This window comes from Hemitrygon akajei, chromosome 22 (assembly GCF_048418815.1).
Source record: "Hemitrygon akajei chromosome 22, sHemAka1.3, whole genome shotgun sequence".
In the NCBI taxonomy this organism is placed as follows: Eukaryota; Metazoa; Chordata; class Chondrichthyes; order Myliobatiformes; family Dasyatidae; genus Hemitrygon; species Hemitrygon akajei.
The window spans coordinates 32,455,058-32,478,702 of NC_133145.1; the positions used below are offsets into that span (position 1 = coordinate 32,455,058).

At 41.0% G+C, this 23,645-nt stretch overlaps 1 protein-coding gene across 7 annotated transcripts in view; it reads left to right on the forward strand.

The window, feature by feature from the left end:
• arhgap44a (Rho GTPase activating protein 44a) overlaps positions 1-23,645 on the forward strand; it is a 283,281-nt gene that overhangs the window by 195,256 nt on the left and 64,380 nt on the right. The gene's annotated exons all lie outside the window — the stretch shown is intronic.

A 23,645-nucleotide genomic window follows, 5' to 3' on the forward strand; every position in this document is an offset into this window, starting at 1 on the left:
TATGCTTCCTCAATGATAAACAAAAACATTCTGGATAATGTCCAGTCAAACTCCAGCCGTGATTGTTCTTGTATAAGATGCGTGAACTAAATTTGATCTTTCTTCATTACTTTTAGTTACAGTGTAACATTCAATTCCCCATTTGCTGGTATTTTGAGAATTCATTCAGAAAGTATTCCATGAACTAACTGGCATTTTAGAACATCAGCTGTAGAACCGTATAGTGCAGGACCAGGCCCTTTGGGCCACAGTGTTGTACTGAACCAATTAAATTGGTAATCGAAGGCTAACTAAACTAATCACTACACAATGTCCATATCTTTCCATATTCCACACATTCATGAGCCTATCTAAACATCTCTTATAAGCCCCTAAGGTTTCTGCCTCCATCCCCACCCCAGGCAACATATTCCAGGCACCCACAAATCTCTATGTAAAAATGTTGCCCCTCACTTCTCCTTTGAAGCTAATCACTCATACCTTAAATGCATGCCCTCTGACATTTCAACCCTTGGAACAAGATATTGTTGGTCTACTCCACCTATGACTCTCATAATCTTAAAAACACCTATCAGATCTTCCCTCAGCCTCCAGCACTTCAGAGAAGACAACCCAAAGTTGTCCAACTTCTCATTATAGCACATGCCCTCTGATCCAGACAGCTGGTGAGCCTCTCTTGCACTCTCCCCAAAGCCTCGGCATCCTTCCTAAAATCGTGCAACCAGAACTGTGTGGAATAATCCAGAAGCAGCCAAACTTGAATTTTATTAAGTTGCAACATAACTTACTGACTTTTGAATGCAGTGCCTTGATTAATAAAGAAAAGCATGCAATTTGCCTTCTTAAACACCCTATCAACCTGTGTCACCACTTTCGGGGAGTATACTGTCTCTTCACATTTGACCTACCAATGTGCTACATTTCACATTTGGCCAGGTTAAACTCCATCTGCCATTTCTTTGCGCATATCTGCAGCTGATCCTGTTATATTCTTTGTCAGTCTTCTACGCTATCCACAACACCACCAATCTTCGTACCATCTACAAATGTACTAAACCACCCATCTACATTTTATTTAGGTCATTTATATACATCACAGACAGCAGAGGTCCCTGTACAGATCCCTGCAGAGCATTACTAATCACAGACCTCCTACTAGAATAAATCCCTTCAACAGCTACCCTCTTTCTTCTATGGGCAAACCAATTCAGAATCCGAACAGCCAATTCACCATGGACCCCATGCATTTAATCTTCTGGATGAGCCTTACTAAAATCCATGTAAACAACATCCACAGCTCTACCTTCATCACCTCATCGAAGAAGTAAATCAAGTTAGTAAGTCATGACTTATCACACACAAAGCTATGCTGGCTCTCCTTAATTAGTCCCTGGTTTTCCAAATGCTCATAAATCCTATCCTTAAGATTTATTTCCAGTAACTAGCATACCCACTGATGTGAGACTCACCAGTGTATTGTTTCCAGAATTATCGCTAATTTCCTTCTTGAATAATAGAACAATTATTAGCTACTCGCCTGTCCACTGGGAGCTCACCAGTGGCTAGGGAAGACATGAAGATATTGGTCAAGGCCCCAGCAGTCTCTACTCTTGCCTCTCTCAATAACCTGGGGTGTATCCCATCAGGCCCTGGGACATATCCACCTTAATGATCTTTAAGAGACCCAATACTACCTCCTCCGTTACCTTGAAAGCCCTTAGCATTTCAATACACAAAACACTGATCTCCGTACTCACCATATCCTTCTCATTGGTAAATACTGATGTAAAGTATACATTAAGAACCTCACCCACATCCTTGGCATCCAAACAAATGTTCTCCCTCCCTTTTTATCCTCGAGTGGTCCTACCCTCTCCCTGATTATCTTCTTGCTCTTGATGTTTGTATAGAATACCATGGGATTCCCTTTAATCGTACTTGACAAGGACTTTTCATGGCCCCTCCTGGCTTTCTAAATTCCCTTCTAGAGTACTTTTCTGGCTTCTTTATAACCCTCAAGTGCTCTTCTTAAGCTTTACATACTTTCCTTCTTTCCTTCTTGACTAAATTCAGCATCTCTCTCGACATTCAACTTCTCTTACCTTGCTGTCTTTGTCCTTCCTTCTGATTTGAACATACCTGTCCTATACTCAGTGCAGTTAGTCTTTAAACACCTTCCACATGACAGGTGTGGACTTTCCCAATTAACTCTCCCTAGTTCTCTGCCTAATACTCTCGTAATGTGCCCTACTCCAATGTACAGTCCATATTTATCGATACCTATAGCTACCTTAATACTTAAGGTGTTGTGGTCACCATTCCCTAACTGTTCACCCACCGAAAGTTTGGTCACCAGACCAGACTCATTATCCAGCACCAGGTCCAGTGCAGTACCTCTTGTTGGGCTATCTACATATTGTTTTAAGAAACCTTCCTGAATGCTCCTAGCAAACTGCTACATTTAAGTTTCTTGTGCCAGGAGGGTCCGGTTTATAGTCCCCCATGGTAACAACCCTATTGTTTTTACACCTTTCATTAATCTGCCTGTATATCTGTTCCTCAATGTCCTGGTGGCCATAGTACAATCCTATCAGAGTGATTGCACCTTTCCTATTTTCGAGTTCTCACCATTGGACTCAGTGGACAAGCCTTCATTATGTTCCCTCTGAGTGTAGCTGTGATATTGTCCTTGATTAGTAGTGCAATTCCCCCTCCTCTTTTACCTCCCGCTCTATTGTTTCTAAAACATAGAAATCCTGGGACATTAAGCACCCATTCCTGTCTGTCTCTCTCAACCAAGTCTCTGTGCTGGCCTCAACATTATAGTTCCATGTACTGATCTACGCTCCTAAGTTTGTCACCTTTACACATAATACTCCTAGCATTAGAATACACACACTTCAAACTATCCATCCTATCATATCTATTACTTTGCTCCTGCTTGTTTTTACAAACCCCGGCATCTACCTTCCTGTCCATCCTTCTATTTTCTGACCTGGTGCTCTGTTTCCCATCCTCCCGCCAAACTTGTTCATTACTTTTTTTTAATATAAGCACCATGTAGGCCGTACTAGGAAGAGCAGGGCCAAGCAGACAAATGTGTTCACCTTTAGGCCTTACTAGTGGATCTCACTTCACACTCATGGCTTAAAAACAGTGAGAAGAATGAAAATTTACTCCAAAGCCACGGAGTTGCCATTCATTAATACAGTCAATTTTATGTACTTCAAAGAAAAAGTAGAGAAGTCATACATTGCATTTTCTTCTGATTATTAGATCTATGTTTCTTTTCATACTGCTTCTGAAATCTGAACTAAAACTGACATCAGTTTCCATTCCAGGCAAACAGTTCACTTCATCTCTCCGGAGAACAATTGAGGAAATGAGCTGAACTCATTCTGTCATAAGCCTGTAGTGTGATATATCGAAATGTAGCTCCGTAGTCGGTGCATGATAATTTATGGAACTGAAGGAATGGGCTCAAGCGTTCCACATTAGACATTTTATAAGATTACTCTAACAATGTTTAAAAATACTGTTTAAATCTTTGAACTTTAAGTGACAGTTTGGCATTCCAGTTTAGGCAAGTAGATTTATAATATATATCTGTATTGTAAAATTATGTGAGCTGCAGTGGCACTTTTATTTGTGGAACAATGGGTGTTTTCAGGTCATGAAAAGCAGAGCTAAATGTGATCTTTGTTTTACCCTCACAAAGTACCTCCAAGCACATAGCAAATGCACCAACGTGATATTGATTCAATTTCCTACCCTGAACATCTTGTGACCTGTTAATGTGAGATTGCTACTTATTACCAATCATGTATTTCTTTTTGTTGTTGTGGATAAGCTATTGCCAAAGGCAAAAATAATTATTTGGGAACAATATCATTGGAGATTAGAAGGCAATCAGTATTGGGGAAAGCTTTTGTCACTGGGAAAAAATGTGATTCAGATCATTAAACAGAACAAGTGCTACAGAAATATTGGGTGGATTCAGCTGACTGCTGGCTAATAGTTCCAAAGAAAATGATAATCACATCATGTTCTGAACTTCCACTTCCACTTAGTGCTCCACCTCTGGGTTCATAACTAATCCCAGCAAAGGCACAGTTATTTGCTGAAGAGGGAGAGGGGATCTTTTCTGGATGTGGGCCCTCAGCCTCATACCGAGGAGGTGTGACACTGAAATAGTGGCTCCATTAATTAAATTTATTTTTAGTTCTGTTAATATTCTCAAGTAATTGTTATAACTTAAATCCAACTGAATAGTTTTTAAGAAGCATTTAAAAATAATTCAAGAGTCTTTGACAAATTATTGTCAAGGTATTTCAGGGCCAGGGCCTCGGGATATGATACCTGCTACCTACTCTCTGCTTGGAACCCTCTTCACATCACAGAACACTTCCAAATGTGGAGGTTAGCTTGTCTGATGCACCACATCCAGAAATAGTAAGCATAGGCAGATGGCTGGGTCCAGAATAATTCTGACCAAAATTATCTCACCTAAATTTAACTGCGAACATCTTACACACTTCAGAGTAAGGAAGGTCCAGTTTCTGTCTGGTCCTTCTGATTCAAAATCCATGTATTGTCAATCTATTGGACCCTACACTCACAATCTAATAATCACTTAATTTCTTTAGTTGAATAGAAATGTGTCCTGTCTCACTTGTTTAATATATGTAATTTGTATCAAACGTTACCCACATCATAATTATGATTCAGATATTTTACTGCTTTGGCTGTCTTTCAGTGGAGCTCAATTTTGTTCACTTCATTTATTTTCCTCAATGACTGCAAGATTTAGCTAATGTAAGCAAAAGAAGAACATCCTTTTTTTCTGAACAAGAAAAATGTGAGGTAGAGTTGGTGAGGAAAGTATAAAAGAAAATATAGATAGATACTTTATTGATCCCAAATGAAATTACAGTGTCACAGTAGCTTTACAAGACCATAAGACATAGGAGCAGAATTAGGCCATTTGGCCCACTGAGTCTGCTCTGCGACTCAATGATTGCTAATCCTTTTTTTCTCCCCTGCTCAGTGTCACTCAGCTTTCTGCATATCACCTTTCTAATCAAGAACCTATCGATCGCTGCCTTAAATACATCTAATGACCTTGCCTCAACAGCTGCCTGTGGTACAAATTTCCACAAGTTCACCTCCCTCTGGTTAAAGAAATTTCTCCGTGTCTCTGTTTTAAATGAGAGGTGACCTTTTAGAGGTGCATATGATGATGAGAGGCATTGATCGTGTGGATAGTCAGAGGCTTTTTCCCAGGGCTGAAATGGATAACATGAGGGGACAGTCAGCACAGCATTGTGGGGTGAAGGGCCTGTAAAGTGCGTAGATTTCCTATGTTCTATGTTGTACGTTCTAACTCATGTTCTCAATATTGTTTAATTATTTATTGTTATTATTAATTTTTTTGTATTTACACAATTTGTCTTCTTTTGCACTTTGATTGTTTGTCAGTACTGTGCAGTTTTTAATTGACTCTGTTGTATTTCTTCGTTCTTCTGTGAATGCCTGTAAGAAAATGAATCTCGGATAGTGTTTTGTGACGTTATCTCCCATCTATCTGCTGCTTCTGGACGTGTCCCCAGACTTACCTGAAACCGTTCTTGATATGCGGTGAAATGACAAAAACTCTTCAAGGAAAGTGGAAGACGATTCAGTAGCATCCCGAGCTTTAGTGCTCCGACACTTTTGAATATTGTTGCCTTGGGCAACTTTTGAATGTTATTGGAGAGCTGCACAATCACATATTAGCATTCCCTTTGGTATCAATGAATTTCCAGACCATAATGTATTAAATTTTAGAGTTTGATTTGCAAATATACTGGAAGCTATTTTGCTTTTATTAATAACCTGCTACTGACATTTGAAGTAGGAGGGCAGAAGTTTGTTGGATGGATCACAACAGTAAAAGAGTATGAGAGCAACTACCTGCAGCTCTGCATGCTTTGCAAGGTTGGGCAGGACTTGAATTAACTCTTGCCTAAGCAAGGAGTGGGACCCATTGTTCTTTGCTTCCCATCACAATTGGGCTACAGTGGATGCAATGTCACTGACTCTCCACTGGGCATTGGACTACATTGACAACAGCTGCTCTCTATTGATTACAGCTCAGCATTCAACACAATAATCCCCTCAGTACTAACTAATAAGCTTCAAAATCAGGGCTTCTGTACCTCCCTCTGCAACTGGATCCTTGTCTTCCTCATCAGGAGACCACAGTCAGACCAGATGAGAAATAATGTCTGCTCTTTGCTGAAAATCAACAGGGACATAGAAACATAGAAAATAGGTGCAGGAGTAGGCCATTCGGCCCTTCGAGCCTGCACCGCCATTCAGTATGATCATGGCTGATCATCCAACTCAGAACCCTGTACTTGCTTTCTCTCCATACCCCCTGATCCCTTTAGCCACAAGGGCCATATCTAACTTCCTGTTAAATATAGCCAATGAACCGGCGCCAACTGTTTCCTGTGGCAGAGAATTCCACAGATTCACCACTCTCTGTGTGAAGAAGTTTTTCCTCATCTCGGTCCTAAAAGGCTTCCCCTTTATCCTTAAACTGTGACCCCTCGTTCTGGACTTCCCCAACATCGGAAACAATCTTCCTGCATCTAGCCTGTCCAATCCCTTTAGAATTTTATACATTTCAATAAGATCCCCCCTCAATCTTCTAAATTCCAGTGAGTATAAGCCTAGTCGATCCAGTCTTTCTTCATATGAAAGTCCTGCCATCCCTGGAATCAATCTGGTGAACCTTCTCTGTACTCCCTCTATGGCAAGAATGTCTTTCCTCAGATTAGGGGACCAAAACTGCACACAATATTCTAGGTGCGGTCTCACCAAGGCCTTGTACAATTGCAGTAGAACCTCCCTGCTCCTGTACTCAAATCCTTTTGCTATGAATGCCAACATACCATTTGCCTTTTTCACCGCCTGCTGTACCTGCATGCCCACCTTCAATGACCGGTGTACAATGACACCCAGGTCTCGTTGCATCTCCCCTTTTCCTAATCGGCCACCGTTCAGATAATAATCTGTTTTCCTGTTCTTGCAACCAAAGTGGATAACCTCACATTTATCCGCATTAAATTGCATCTGCCATGCATTTGCCCACTCACCTAACCTATCCAAGTCACCCTGCATCCTCTTAGCATCCTCCTCACAGCTAACACCGCCGCCCAGCTTCGTGTCATCCGCAAACTTGGAGATGCTGCATTTAATTCCCTCGTCTAAATCATTAGACAAGGACACAGCTTAGCCTGCTACTCCGATCTCTCTACACCAATGACTACCAATGACTACGTGGCCAGGCATCTATAAATTCACAGGCGACACACCTGTTGTTAGAACCTCAGATGGTGACAAAGAGGCATACGGGAGTGGAAAAGATCAGCTGTCTGAGTGGTGTTGCAACAACAACCTTGCACTCAACATCAGTAAGACCAAGGAATTGATTGCGGACTTCAGAAAGGGAAGTCAAGGGAACACACAAGAAACCTCATTGGGGGGATCAGCAGTGGAAAGGACGAGCAGTTTCACGTTCCTAAGTGTCAACGTCTCTGAAGTCCAACGTGGATACAATTACATAGAAGGCACACCAACAGCTATATTTGGTTAGGAATTTGAGGAGATTTGGTATGTCACCAAAGACACTAGCAAATTTTGACAGATGTACCATAGAGAGCTTTCTAACTGCTTGCAAACCATCTACTGTGGTGGCGTTAATGCACAGCATAAAAAAAAGCCACAGAGGGCTGTAAACTCAGGCAGCCCCATCATGGACGCAAGCCTATCAGCCATCGAGGACATTTTCAAAAAGTGATATTGTAGCGATGTGCTACACACAGCGCTGAAATAACGACACGCAGTCGGTAAGTCGTTTCGAGACTAGTTTATTCAAACTTTGCGGCGCTGGCATTTAATCCCTAGCGCACGCCCTCTCCGGGCGGAAATGACATCAGAGGTACATTACCAAAGTCTCCCCCCATGCGCTGGCTATTTGTGAGCTGGTTCGCCTGTGCAGTAAGTGGGTCACCACAATATCTCAAAAGGTGGCATCCATCATTAAGGACCCCACCACCCAGGATGCTGACGTGTGAACAGTCACTGGAGAGAAGTACTTGTAGATATGGGGTAGTGTCTTTATTGGACAAAATGAGACACAACAGACATCATGCTGAGACGCTCTTGGAATGAAAGATCTGCTTGACCCAACTCTACACGATATAAGCTAAAGATCAAAGGAAAATTCCATATTTGCAATGCTTCCTTTGAACTACATACCATCCTCACACCTCCCACAGGACTGACACCCAAATAATGAATTTAATCAGCATTGTCTGGTCTTCCAATCAACTGCGGTTCACAGTCTTAGGAGCCCATTGTTCAGAGTTGTGTTTTAGATTTAATCCACAGTTCATATTCGCATCTGAAGACTGGTGACTGAAGTCATTTGCTGAAGTTATTTGGTATATGTGCTAACCCCAAAAAATGCTCTTCTCGTTACTACCATCAGGGATGAGGTGCAGGGGCCTATAGACACATACTTAGCGTTTTAGGAACAGCTTCTTCCTCTCTACCATCAGATTTCTGAACAGACGACTCTTGAACACCGTCTCAATATTTTTGCTCTCTTTTTGCACGACTTACTTATTTTTATATATTCCTTATTACAATCTATTTTACATGTTATGTATTACACTGTACTGCTGCTGTAAAACAATAAATTTCACAACACATATCAATGAATGTAAACCAGATCCTCATCCTGACACCTGCTGTCCATGTAGTTCTGTTAATGTCGGTAGACTTATGACCATAGCTAAGTCCTGCCCTCTGGATATCTTATCTGAGGTGCATGAGTAGAAGACTTCCTTTGTGTATGATGATTAAAGAAAATCACAGACCTGCTTACAAAGAGGTGGATTATCCTCTCTTGTGTATGGCTGAAGAAAGCCTGCTTGAAGGCGTCTGCTTCATCAGACAGCTTCTTTCAATGTATGCTTTACATTCTGGTGTAAAATTAAATCAGGCTGCGTGCAGCCATCTTTTCACCATTTTTAAGGATGGAGAGTTATCAGTTTCCTTTGTCTACCCATCGTAAATGACTAATGAAGATGCTTCATAGCCTGGTCATTAAACACAATGAAATTTACAGCACGTATTCAGGGGAGCTGAAGCCCCACTCAATTGCATGTTTGGAACAAGTTTCAAGATGATCATTGGTGTTTTGATACAAGATCATATTTGGCCTCAATCCCGATGGACAACTTTTGAAAATACATTCAGGAGCACATTCCAAAGCTGTAGTGTAGAAACAGCTGTACAGCAAGTACACCATCACACATTCATGCAGTGAAACTTTTTGAATATTGCGGGGGGGGCGGTGTAATTGTGGGGAGGGTCGAGAATTTCCACCATCTACCAACATCAGCGGGGTTTAATAGTCCTAGTGATATTTATTTACTTACTTACTTAAATAATCTTTTTTTTTCCTTTTATTGTTGGCAATAATTTGACCTTGGGCAGGATATTTCTGGATGCTGGGATGACCGCGGATGTAACTGATTGCCAAAATGTTAGGCCATTACTTACACTCAGCAGGTGTCTTCAAGAAGAAAAAGACAAAATGCATCATCTCCAGGGGTGGACCTTTAAATATTAATATTCTTACTTAAAATTCTGATTAAATTGACAGAATCCAATGAAGAACGCAAAGCTAAAGACATTTTAGGGATTTTTATGCTGAATTGACTGCACCACCACTGTGCCAAGGCTTCTCAGTGAAGGGAGGGCAAATATTAATTTCTTGTGACTAGTATCCAGAGTAAAAATATATTGATGGTAAACCTGAATGATAATGTTCCTTGTCATGGAGAAATGGTGCAGCTCACAATGTGGAATTAATTTGTTACAATTACTTGCTGCCTTAACCAGACATAATTGAGGATGATAACTGGGAGCTGAGGAATGTATTTCAAATAATCGGGAAGATAAAGTAGTCCTTTGATATTATTGCTACAGCATATTAAGAAGGGCTGATATATTGCTCTTCAGGCCAGTCTCTCTGATTTATCCTGCTAGAGAGGGAGAGGGTGGGGGAGATGTTTTATTCTGCAGAGAGCACCAATGCCCTCCAGACATATACTGACAAGGGAACTGAAGCAGATACCCCTTGGGTTAAAGGTCACAATCTTATCCTTCATGATCTAATTCCTCCTTCAATCTAAAACAAACTGATGTAAAAGTTAAGAAAGAACTTAATTAAGGTATTTGGAATGATTGTTTTTGAAATCATAAAATGTGTATCATGCATGTTAAAACCTGGAAAATTGAAAGCAATGATATGGGATATTAACTGGTTTGAAATTGCATAGCACAAGAATCATGACAGAAAAACGAGAATTTGCCTTGAGGAAATAATCTTTGCATTTATATAAAGCCCTTAATTTAAGAAAATTGCCTAGGTAGGAGTTAAGTATGACATTATTATTAAGCTTATACAGTGGTAAGTACAATGTAATCAAATTTAGTTAGGGCACTAAAGAAAATGTAGTGGAGAATTGGTTATGCACATAGTCGGAAAGATTCAGATATCTAGGTAAATGAAATGAGAAGAAACAATGTATTTGGATGGAAGTTAAAATAGCAATGAATGGATTTGAAAGAGTGAATTATAACAGATGAATGAACTCCCTAATGTATCTAAAAATACCGCATCATCAGTTGAATCTTCATTAAACTGAGAGATTCTGATTCTGATAGCAACAAGCAGGAAGTTATTATATTAAAGGACATTTTAAGAAGTGGATTGAAGTATGTTTGTCAGCTTCATAGTGCTGATTGGGGGATTTCTTGCAAACAGATATGATGAGGGCTTCGGACCAATGATCTCACTGTGGCAGCCAGGGATCAGCCATTCCCTTGAAAGTAAGCCCCAGCCTTATGCAGATCCCACTGCATTTGTGTCTCTGCTCCATTCCAGTATTCCCCTTGGAGTTCAGTAATGAAGCCATAGTCTTGATGGTATTTTCTTGTACTATGTTGGGAATGTGAATTTTTGGCCCCATTGTTGTGGTGTGCTCTCAGACCCAGGTGTGGACGGTCGGTAGGCTCTCAATAACAGAAGGTGCTGACAATGACTCGAGACCATGATCAGAGGATGACAGGCTCACAACTCGATCCAGGAGCGGAAGAATGGCAGAATCCCCAGGAAGAGACAGAAACAAGAGGTTAGACACAGGAATACCAACAGAGCGTCAGGAGAAGCACCCGAGCTACGCCACAAGACAGTTCGTTCTCTCCAGCACAATGACCCCAAGGACTGAATGGAGTCCTCTTTAAAATAATTATTGGATGCAGGAAACATGTGCCAACCACAATTAACTTGACAAGATTAAACTGAAAACACAAGGGCTTAACAACTCTAGCTAGGATGTTGACAGATGCTCAAAAACCCTAGAAGCACAACACTCTTTGGCAAGCCTCAGGGCTCATGGTGCCTGTACTATGCTGGTAGTTTGATTGTAAATGTCTTGGTATTTTTTCATTAATGCTATATTTTTGTGTTCTCTTATTGCTTAAAGGAAGTGTGATATTTTTAAATGTTTTGAAGTATGAGACTTTGACAGGAGACGAGCCTCTCCAAGCTTTGCCACCTGTTACAGTGTCTCAGTAACATGTCGAGGCGGTATTGATGCTCATTGATGCCCAGTGCAGAGATTCAACTCAATTAGCCCTCTACAACCAGTTGGGGAAGTGAAGATGGGTATAGACAATATGCAATGAGTCTGGGTGATAGTTCCAACAAGATTTCAGTCAGTTATGCACAAAATGTCTTTCAGTTTAATTACCCGTAGATTCCGGATTTTAAGCCGCTACTTTTTTCCCACATTTTGAACAGCTTTGAACTTTGCGGCCAATAATCCGAAGCGGCTAATACAAGGTTTTTTTCATGCCGCCTCGTAAACATTTTGCCTCGTAACAGTAGACCAATAAAATTGATGAGTAGTTCACAGAGGTCCAATGAAATTGTACGATAAATCAAGCGCACTTTCACAATTAAATTATTGTAAATCAGTCATTTGTACTCACCCTCATCAACATGGAAAACACTCGAAGCATTGTGCTACCTACCCTACTTAGTTTAAACTATATTTGTTTTCTGTACTACATCGCGGGATGCTATGACGTCACACCCGGTTTCGCGGCGTCTTGTGGGAAAATGCCGTCTGCGATGAAACGGGACGGAGGGGGGAGCGGATTCCGCGAGCGGCTTTGGATCCGAGCGAAATCTGCTTTTAAATGCCGTCTGCGATGAAACGGAAAGGAGGGGGGAGCGGATTCCGCGAGCGGCTTTGGATCCGAGCGAAATCTGCTTTTAAGTTAAAGGTATCAATAACTTTTCCTGGTAGGCTGCAGTATATATATTTTTTACCAGTCGTTAGGAGATATTGGAATGTTGTTCAGTAAAGAAGTATACGCAACGTATATTTAAAAGTAGCCGCGTACGGGCACGGTTCGAAAAAAAGCATTTGCAATATGTATTTGTTTTTGTTACCATATGGATTTAATTAAAAGTTAAAAAAATCCTCACGTGTAATATCTTTCTGTGTAAATATCTCATATTACAACGTGGGACACCTGCGGCCGAAAATCCGGTGCGGCCTAAAATCCGGTGCGGCCTTTACATTTAAAAAAATGATTTTATTTCTAAAATTAGTGCCAGCGGCTTAAAATCAGGTGCGCTCTGTAGTCCGGAATCTACGGTACTTCATTCACTGCAAAGGCAATAATACCACAGTAAAGCTCTGACAATCCATTGTTCAACTATTCAGAATTCCCAATAGTTCGGCATCTGGCTCACGTGCTGGATAGTGCACTCCTTTCACAGGCTGGGCTCCCAGTTCCTGTGCTCCCCTTCAGGCACCAGAGCTTCGTTCCCTGATTACCTTTGTATTTGTATCCGTTTTCAAGCTACACATTGGCAATATATCAATGGATGGAGAATTCCCAATATTTACAGCAATACTGCATGAAGTGATTTCTTCTAATCTCAGATTTCATTTTGTGACTGGCACTTTTGATGATGCAGCATGAGGATATAAAGAACAGGAACAGGAGTAACCGTGTGGCTCTTTAGAGTTATGCTGCTTCTCCTTAAGATCATAGCTGATCTTCCGTCTTGGTCCTATTTGCCACCACTATCACCATATCCTGTGATTTCCTTTAATAACTAGAAATCAGTCAATCACCATCACCATATCCTGTGATTTCTTTTAATGACTAGAAATCAATCAATCACCATCACTATATCCTGTGATTTCCTTTAATAACTAGCAATCAATCAATCACCATCACCATATCCTGTGATTTCCTTTAATGACTAGAAATCAATCAATCACCATCACTATATCCTGTGATTTCCTTTAATAACTAGCAATCAATCAATCACCATCACCATATCCTGTGATTTCCTTTAATGACTAGAAATCAATCAAACACCATCACCATATCCTGTGATTTCCTTCAATGACTAGAAATCAATTAAACACCATCATCATATCCTGTGATTTCCTTTAATGACTAGAAAGCAATCACTATCACCATATTCTGTGATTTCCTTTAATGACTAGAAATCAATCAATCCCATTCAGCCTTCTGAATTAAAAAAAACTTAAGATTTATTACCTTCTGAGTGACAAAGTTTCATCCTAGTTGAATCCTAAACAGCCTGCTACTTATTCTGCAATGGTGCTCCTTGGCCCAAGATTTTTCAGCCAGAGGAATTTCTGATTTCTGAACACTGGAAAATACAGACTCTGTCCAATCCATCCATCTTGATACAGCACACCCTCAATCTAAAACCAACAGTTCTTCTGAACTGATGCGAAATGCCACCATCCATCAGAAAGGAACCTGAGCTCTCAATGTCATGCCTCGGAGGCGGGGCTAGTCGTGAATAAACCACAAACGGCGTAGACATAATTTATTTAAAATATAATTTCAGATTTTGAAGGCATAAGTGCTTAATAAATGTCCTTTAAAGTGATTATGGAAGTAGTTGAAATGTTCTTCCAGACTAGTAGGTGTAGGGTGGAGGCAACCATGAGTGATGGTTAATGTGCTGAATAATGACTTTCAGAAAACTTTGCCTACTTGGCCATTGGGACCATAGAAGTATCTGTTCAATCGAAGTTTAGAATTACAGCGTAGGATTTTATTTTTAGTCTGATACTCTGCTATTTTATCTCAGGGGAATGTTCCATTGACTTTTACATTCTTTAGATGTTTTCTGAGGTTTTTTTTTCCTTTGGGAGATTAAGTAAATTGGGTAAAGGCAGTGAGAATGGGAACTTTTTCTTTTCTCAGGATGTGCAGGTCCCTGGCAAGACTGCCATTTTGTACCAGTCGCTGACTTTCCTTGTAAAGAGCTTTACTAAGCCATTTGGGGGTCAGTGAAGAGTTAATCACATTGGTAAGCAACAGGAAGCAAACTCAGGCCATCAGTAAGAAATGCTTCTCTCATGAAGCCAACTGTGATGAAGGAAAATTTCTTAATTTCTAGGTCACGTTTACTGCTCTCAGCATTTTAATTGCATGTTCGTCAAGCTGCAATTCAGCTTCCCGGACTACTTGATAATAATGGTTTACGTTATGAGGCCATCCATAGAGCAAAGAAACAGGCCTTTCAGCCCACTGATCCGTGCTGATCATTAAGTACCCATCTACACTAAGAGTGCATTAATGTGATTTTATCTTCCCCATACTCTCATATTCTATCCCCAGATTATACCAATCATCAGCATACACAGGGTGATTTGCAAAGCACATTAACTGACCAAGCATTCATAGCAAAAGGATTTGAGTACAGGAGCAGGGAGGTTCTACTGCAGTTGTACAAGGCCTTGGTAAGACCACACCTAGAATATTGTGTGCAGTTTTGGTCCCCTAATCTGAGGAAAGACATTTTTGCCATAGAGGGAGTACAGAGAAGGTTCACCAGATTGATTCCTGGGATGGCAGGACTTTCATATGAAGAAAGACTGGATCGACTAGGCTTATACTCACTGGAATTTAGAAGATTGAGGGGAGATTTTATTGGAATGTATAAAATTCTAAAGGGATTGGACAGGCTAGATGCAGGAAGATTGTTTCCGATGTTGGGGAAGTCCAGAACGAGGGGTCACAGTTTAAGGATAAAGGGGAAGCCTTTTAGGACCAAGATGAGGAAAAACTTCTTCACACAGAGAGTGGTGAATCTGTGGAATTCTCTGCCACAGGAAACAGTTGAGGCCGGTTCATTGGCTATATTTAAGAGGAAGTTAGATATGGCCCTTGTGGCTAAAGGGATCAGGGGGTATGGAGAGAAAGCAAGTACAGGGTTCTGAGTTGGATGATCAGCCATGATCATACTGAATGGCGGTGCAGGCTCGAAGGGCCAAATGGCCTACTCCTGCACCTATTTTCTATGTTTCTAAGCCACATGTCTTTAGTCCATGCAATGAAACCAGAGCACGCAGAGTAAACCCACATAGTCAAAAGGATAGTTGCACAGGTCAAGATGCAACCTGGGTCACTGGTGCTGTTATAGCTGCACCAATCTACTACCCTCTGTTCAACTGGTCCATCTCGGCTCCCAGGAGAGTAGTCTCATAAGGCCTATTTCCCCCCATCTTATTCCCCTCCGTCCCTGCAATATACACTGTCTTGTATTTGATGATCAACTCTCTTTTTATTCTTTTTTCCATTAATTTACACTAGGGTGTCATTCAAAGGAGATAGTAACCCTACTGAGGCATCTTTGGGATAGATCAGGAAGTGAAAGCACTTGGGTGTGAAACCAGTCCAATCCCAGTGAGAAAGTCCAAACTTCACATGATCAGTACTCTAGGCCAGGATGAAAGACAGATATCACAAGCTATGGAACAGCGGCACTGTTGGCAGTGCCCAGATCTGATCTGAAGTTGTCTTGATCGCCTACCTTCTTTGCTTTGTCCTATTGTTAAACAGTAATATCATTTATAAGTAGGGCTCTCTCTGTAATGCACTAGCCTGCTGCCCACACACGTGCTATGGCAATAAGCCGGTTGTGAGTTAGTGGCAAGTCTAAAGACCACCCAGTATTCACCATCAATCTGTTTGAGCAGCTCAACCCAGCTGGCTATACGTATGAGAATAATTGCAGTGTATGGACCTTATTTGACACTGCAGCCTCTAAGTTCCTTTGATCCCTGGTAGTACATTCATAATCATCACAGTCAGTCTGGTGACAAAGATGATCTTGTAAGATTCTAAATTCTAAGTGTCCCCGATGGCCACATCTGCACCAGGTGCATCGAGGTACAGCTTCCTAGAAACTATGCTAGGGAACTGGAGCTGCAGCTTAATCAGGAAAGTGAAGAGGTGATAGACAGGAGCTACAGGGAGGTAGTCACCCCAAGGTGACAGGAGACTGATAAGTGGGTGACTGTCAGGAGAAGGAAGGTAGAACGTCAGGTAGTGGAGAGCACCCCTGTGGCCATCCCTCTCAACAATAAGTACGCCATTTTGAGTGCTGTTGGGGGGACTACCTACCTGGGGGAAGCAACAGCGGCCGTGCCTCTGGCACTGAGGCTGACCCTGTGGTTCAGGAGGGTAGGGTACTGAAAAGGATGGCAGTAGTAATAGAGGACTCTATAGTCAGGGGAACACATAGGTGATTCTGTGGTCATGAAAATGGTACTAATGACATAGGTAGAAAAAGAGAGGAGGTCCAGAAAAATAAAAATAGGGAGTTAGGAAGGACGTTGAGAATCAGGACCTCAAAGGTAGTAATCTCAGGATTGCTGCCTGTGCCGTGCGACAGTGAGGAAAGGAATAGAATGAGGAGACAGATAATGTGTGGCTGAGGTTTCTGGATAATTGGGACCTCTTCTGGGGCAGGTGGGACCTGTACAAAAGGGATGGGTTGCACTTGAATCCAAGGGAGGGGCAATATTCTTGCAGACAGGTTTACTAGAGCTGTTGGGAGTGGTTTAAACCAATACGGCAGAGAGATGGGAACCAATATGATAGAGCTGAGGATGAGCCAACAGGCTTACAAGTAGATGGTGAGTGTAACATGAACGTAAAGAAGAACAAGCCAATAATTGGATACAAATGCAGACAGAGCAGAGTTAAATTGTACCACAGTGGCAAAATTCAAAAGGGTGAAGAATGCAGGACTGAAGATGCTGTTTTAAATGTGTGTAGCATTTGGGATAAGGTGGATGAACTTTAGACAGAGAGTGGTGAATCTGTGGAATGCTCTGCCACAGATTGCGGGAGAGGGTAAGTCCGTGGGTATACTTAAAGCAGAAATTGATCGTTTCCTGATTGGTCAGGGCATCAAAGGATATGGCAAGAAGGCAGGTTTATGGAGTTGAGTGGGATCTGGGATCAGACATAATGGAATGGCAGAGCAAACTTGATGGGCTGAATGGCCTAATTCTGTTCCTATGTATTATGGTCTTATGGCTTTACCATCTTTCTCGGCTCTTATTGCCACAGTGCTGCACCTTACCTTTAATAAACTTGTTTTTGTTGAGTTCCTCTCCATGCCTTGTTGTGCACCAGGCAGCAACCCTGCTGGGGTTTTTTTGGCATTTGTTTTTTTTCTCTAATGAGGGAATTTGCTAGCTCGATGCTCAACCCAGCACAGATGGAAAGGGTGCAAGGAGCCGGCTGGGTTAGAACTCAGGACCACTCGCCTAGAAGTCTGTTGCAGATGCCACCACACTACCTGCCAGCTAGTAATAAACTGATAGATGCAGTTTAATCTACGGGGAAAATGGGAGAAAGTTTAAATTACATCACCTCACGTCCAGAATTCATTCAGCTGGGGTAGTCACAGATGATGCTTGTACCTGACCACATGCAGAAGCTGAATTTTAGCTCATTATTGATTCACTGAAGCATATGCTACATTGTGGTTTATGGAAAACATCTGCAAAACGAAGGTCCTCTACCCTCTGATAGTAAAGGTCTGCAGTGAGACACTGGAAAATTGGACCACTTGCCATATCTTGGAAGCCATATCACTTTAATGGCAAATATTGATGACAAAACTCATCATCACCTTGCTTATCTGAGGAAAAGAATGCATAAAGATCAAACCTTCAACTCAGCACAGAGCTTATGGTTTATTGGACAACAGTAATTCCCACTGTTCTGTATGTTTCTGAGGCATGGAGTACCAATAGCAAGCACGTCAAGGCATCGCAAAGATACCACCGACACGTTCTCTGAAAAATCCTCCAATTACATTAGCAAAATAAGCAAACCAATATCAGTGTTGCCTCCCTATTAAACACTCCAATATAACTCAGTTTGTTCTGTTTCAAAGGCCAGGTCATCTCCATGCCCGTTACCGGGCCACCGAAATATAAAGATGAATTGTGAATGATGTCACAATACGAGATTACCGGGTAGACAGGGGAGAAGATGAAAAAGTGCTTTCAAAGCTTCCTTGAAGACATGCAATATCCCCGCTGAATCTTTGACCCACGACTGCTCAAAATGAAGAACGAGCATTCAGACTGCAATGAGAATCTTGGATCCATTTGTTGAGGAAACACAGAAGCCAGCATAACTGACAGAAAGAGTAAACCATCTCCCACATTACCCACCTGCCAAGTATCTACTGTGCCACCTGTGGCAGGGTTTGTGGGACCTGCATTAATCTCATCAGCTATGTCAGAATTCATAGAACTTCATTGAATCAAGTCATCCTCATTCCTAAAGGACAGCCTACGACAAAATGGCTGAACAGACTTGTTGAGCCAAATAGCTATTGGTGTTTTTGCTGCTTTAAAAAAACTGCATCTTCTATGACACAATCACCTCACTTTCCACAACATTGAATATATGAACATAGTCTTTAATCCATTCCAGGAAGCTTCCATCTGAAGAGTTGATGTAGAAGGGAGCCATTTAAATAAATGGAGGAGGCTCCTGATCAAAACTCACACATAAGTAAAAGCACCATTGAATACTGAATATCTGGCTCCTTTTCTTTCTAGTGAAATATGAGTTTGTATTTGCTTTATCTGAATGATGCTAAACTTGCTATTCTAAGTTAGTGACAGGATGTCATCAAACGTTCTTTTTTTAATTTAGGAGTATACTGTGGAACTCTCCAATTCACAGTTCCCTGAACAGAGTAAAGAATTTAACATCAGTCCCTCTGGATCTTTCCCTGGCTGCAGAGAGCAAGAAATTTTGTGACAAAATGAATGTTACACCTGGCTAATTAATATAATATTTCAGAAGCAGCAAGAATTACCAGTCATATGATTCAGTTTGCATTATGAAGGACACATTTATAACAGGTTACACCCTTAATTTGGTTACTATAACAACACCCTGGCTTCTAGTCTGACTGTAGATATCAGCAGATGTAATTGTACTTTTCTTCTTGTTGCATTTGGATTAGAGTGTATTTTATGGCTATTTGATTTGGAGAGGCATCACAGCTGAATTCATTCCTTCTTTTCCCCATTTTCCCAACTTGGACATCTAACCTCGGTATTAGCAGATAACAATGAAGAACCAGAACTTCTCTGTTAACAATAGTTTGAATGCATTTGTTGCCATTTTATTTGGGATCTGACATATATGATCAAGCAGCCTATTTAGTTGGTACCCTGTACACTAATTCACTTCCTCCATCACCGTCACAACATGGCTGCAGTATGCACTGTCTACCAAGTGCACTGCAGTCACTTCCCTAAGCTCCTGTGATGGCACTTCTTGAACCCTTGACCTCCAGCACCAAGAAGGACAAGGGAGTCCGGTGAATGGTTCTCAGACAAGTCACACACTATCCTGGCATTGCTAGTCCTTCTGCACTGCTGGGTTTAGATGACATTACTCCCTACCCAAAGAAACAATGGGAACAGCTTCACCAGAAGACTTCCAGGAGTTCAAGAAAGAGCCCACCACCTTCTCAAAGGCAATTAAAGATAGACAATAAACACCCTCCTTTTTGGTAATGCTCACATCTTGTAAGTGAATAAAAACTGGCAAAGCAGAACTGAGTACGGCCGAGTGAGTTTGAATTCAATATAGAGTTGAGATTTTCCTTTTGAATATGCTGCTTAACACTTGAAGCATTTAATTAATTGGCACTTTATGTTTTTTAAAGTTTTCTCTGGGAAAGAACTCTGATCCATATTACACCTTACCATGTTCTCTAAAATATATATACATAGAACTTATGATCTCTTAATCTCTAAAGTTTTGTTGGTAACCATAGTTTTCTGCATTGCTTGATTATTTGCAGTTCTTCCGATGAATCATAAGTCAATGACCATTAAGTACTTATTAACTCTGTTGACATTAGATGCATTTTGCTGTGTTCATCCTACTCAGCAGTAAATTTAAGCATAGAAAATGCGATTATATAACAAAAACTAACTGAAGCTCAGGGCAGCTCCAAGAATGGAACTCTATCCAGTTCGTTTCAACCTAAAAGATTTTTAACGTCCTAAAAACAGAAGCTTGATATTGAAGTTCTGGAGTTAGTTAAGATACCATCCTCTCTGTATTTAAGTTTTCTTCTTCAGCTGTTTGTGTTGTAATTGGCATGCATAACAGCTGCTCTGGTGAGTAACAGCTTAGGGAACTGGTATGAAGCATAAGGGAGCCATTGCCAGAAGAGGCATTGGCCACACTTGAATTGGATTTTCAAGCTTATTTCAGGAATATTGCAATGAGCAGGGCTCTGACAGCAGTGCTCTGTACACCAGTGGCAGCAGGAAATATCAAGCAAGACAATAGACTTCACAGAATATTGATGATCGCTGATATCAATGTACACTCTCCGTAAAGACACAACAATCTTTGTAAAAGTGACTTTGTTTCTTCTGGTATCAGATGGACTTACCATCAGTTCAAAGGGTAGACCTGCTATTTGCAGCAATTCCCCATTATTTTTGTAAATAATCTCTTCTGCCAACATTCCCATCAACTCCCTCCCCTCAGATTCTACTACACACCAATTGTTCTTCATTTTGCCAGCTTGTGGTGCAGCAGGCAGCAATTTTGCCATTTCCTACGCATTGGTCTGTTTTTCCTTACGAGACCGAGTTGCTAGGGGCACGAAGGATTCAAACACAAGACCGTTTGCCTCAAAGTCCAGAGCTGATGCCACAACTCCACCGGCTGGCTACACACCTACACACTAGGGCTCATTTACAATAGCCAATAACTCACCATACAATTGTCTAGGAGCTTAGAGAGACTTTATATTATATACAGTTTTGGACTTTTGAGTTAAGAAACTGTGTTCTTGCTCTAGCTGGAGTGGAGTAAATATTCATTAGACTGGTTAAAGGGAAGGTGGATTTACCATACGAGGAGAAGGATTTTATTCTGTAGAGCTGGAGTTCCCAACCTGGGGTACATGGACCCCTTGATTAATGGTCCATGGCACAAAAAAGGTTGGGAACTCCTACTCTAGATTTTAGAGGAATGAGAGGAGTTCTCACTGTAACAAGCAAAATTTTAAGGGGTTGACAAGCAAGAGGTTGAAAAGATGCTTACCTGGCTGAGGTGTCTATGGGTAAAGTTGGACCAAAAGGGACCAACCATTTATGACAGAGAGAAGGAGAAAGATGAGCTTAAGTGTTTGGAATAATTTATTTCAGGGATTTTTATGGTAATTCAAAACAGAGGTGAACCAATTTCTGGACATTATAAATATCAAAAAATCAGACTGAAACAAGGCTGTGGTAGGAGATCGGACACGATCTTAAAGAATGGCCTAGCAGACTCAAAGGGTCAGGTGACCTGCTTATGTTTGCTGTTTCGTCACTTCATTTGTTCTTATGCTCAACAGACACTCAAAATCATAACTGGTCTTGGCAGTTTGACTATACTGTTTATCCAGCATGGTAAGTGAGTGATGCAAAGAGGAATAAGTGCAGGAGTAACAGAGACAAGTTTGTTGTCATTCATTCAGAGTTCTGTGCACAATCATTCCTGCCTTAGCATGTCTTTGCACTTGTCTGTACTCTCTTTAAATGTCTCTTTTATTCCCACTTTAAATAGTCAGCTTTTATTATTGTTCCAAATTTAGTCTGTATCCAAGTAAATCATTCTGAGATATTAACGTGGCTATGTCGGAATCAGAATCAGCTTTAATAACACCAGCATATGTTGTGAAATTATTTAACTTTACAGCAGCAGTACAATTAATTACATGACAACTAAATGTAGGGAACAAAAAAAAAAAGTTACATTAAGTTTATCGATGTCTATTAAATAGTTAAGTTAAAACAAGTAGTGCAAAAACAGAAATAAAAAAATTAGTAAGGTAGTCTTCATGGGTTCAATGTCCATTTAGAAATCGTGTGGCAGAGGGGAAGAAGCTGAGTGTGTGCCTTCAGGCTTCTGTACCTCCTTTCCAATGGTAACAGTGTAAAGAAGGCATGCCCTGGTTGGTGGGCATCCTTAATGATGGATGCCGCCTTCCCAGGGCACCGCTCCTTGAGATGTCTTGGATTCTACGGAGGCTGGTGTTCATGATGGAGCTGACTAATTTTACAAGTTTCTGCAACTTACTTCGATCTTGAGGCAGTAGCCCCTCCATGCCAGATGGTGATGCAGCCTGTCAGAATGCTCTCCATTTGCAGAAATTTTTGAGTGTTTCAGTTGACAGACCAAGTCTCCTCAAACTCTTAATGAAATATAGCCATTGTCTTGCCTTCTTTATAGCTGCGTCAATATGTTGCATCCACGTTAGGTCCTCAGAGATATTGACACCCAGGAACTTGAAGTTGCTCACTCTCTTCACTTCTGATCTCTTGATGAGCATTGATTTGTGTTCCCCTGTCTTACCCTTTCTGAATTCCATAATCAGCTCTTTGATCTTGCTGATGTCAAGTGCAAGGTTGCCACTGCGACACCACTCAACTGACTGGTATATCTTGCTCCTCTACGCACTTACGTCACCATCTGAAATTCTGCCAACAATGGTTGTATCATCAGCAAGTTTATAGCCGTGGTTGTATAGATTAGAGCAGTCGGCTAAGCACATAACGCTGTGGTGTGCCAGTGTTGATTGTCAGCGAGGTGCAGATGTTATTTCCAATCTGCACAGACTGTGGTCTTCCAATTAGGAAGTCAAGGATCCAGTTGCAGACGGAGGTATAGGGGCCTAGGTCCTGTAGCTTTTCAATGTGTGAATTTCATGACATGTGTTCATTTAAGCAGGCTTCAGATTAAAGATTAAAGATGGAAGATTGATCTAATTTTAATTTTCTTCAAACCACCTGTTTAAAATCTTTATGAAAGCTGTTAATGGAAGAGCACTGGAAGGACATGGAGTTAAAGAGAGAGATTAACCATCTTCAGTGAATTGACTTGAAATGAATTTGATTGCAGATATGTGACAAAAATATGCAATAAGATGACATTCTCTGATGTCACATACGTCACATGTTCACAGAATAGTTCAGCAGAATATGTAAATATTGATGGTGCTCTGGTATTTCAGCTATATATATGTTTACTCCTCTGTAGTTGGAAAAGCCTCAAGAAACATAATGTACAGTATATGAAGTCATTAAAACTGTTATACTAAAATGGTCTGTTATTCT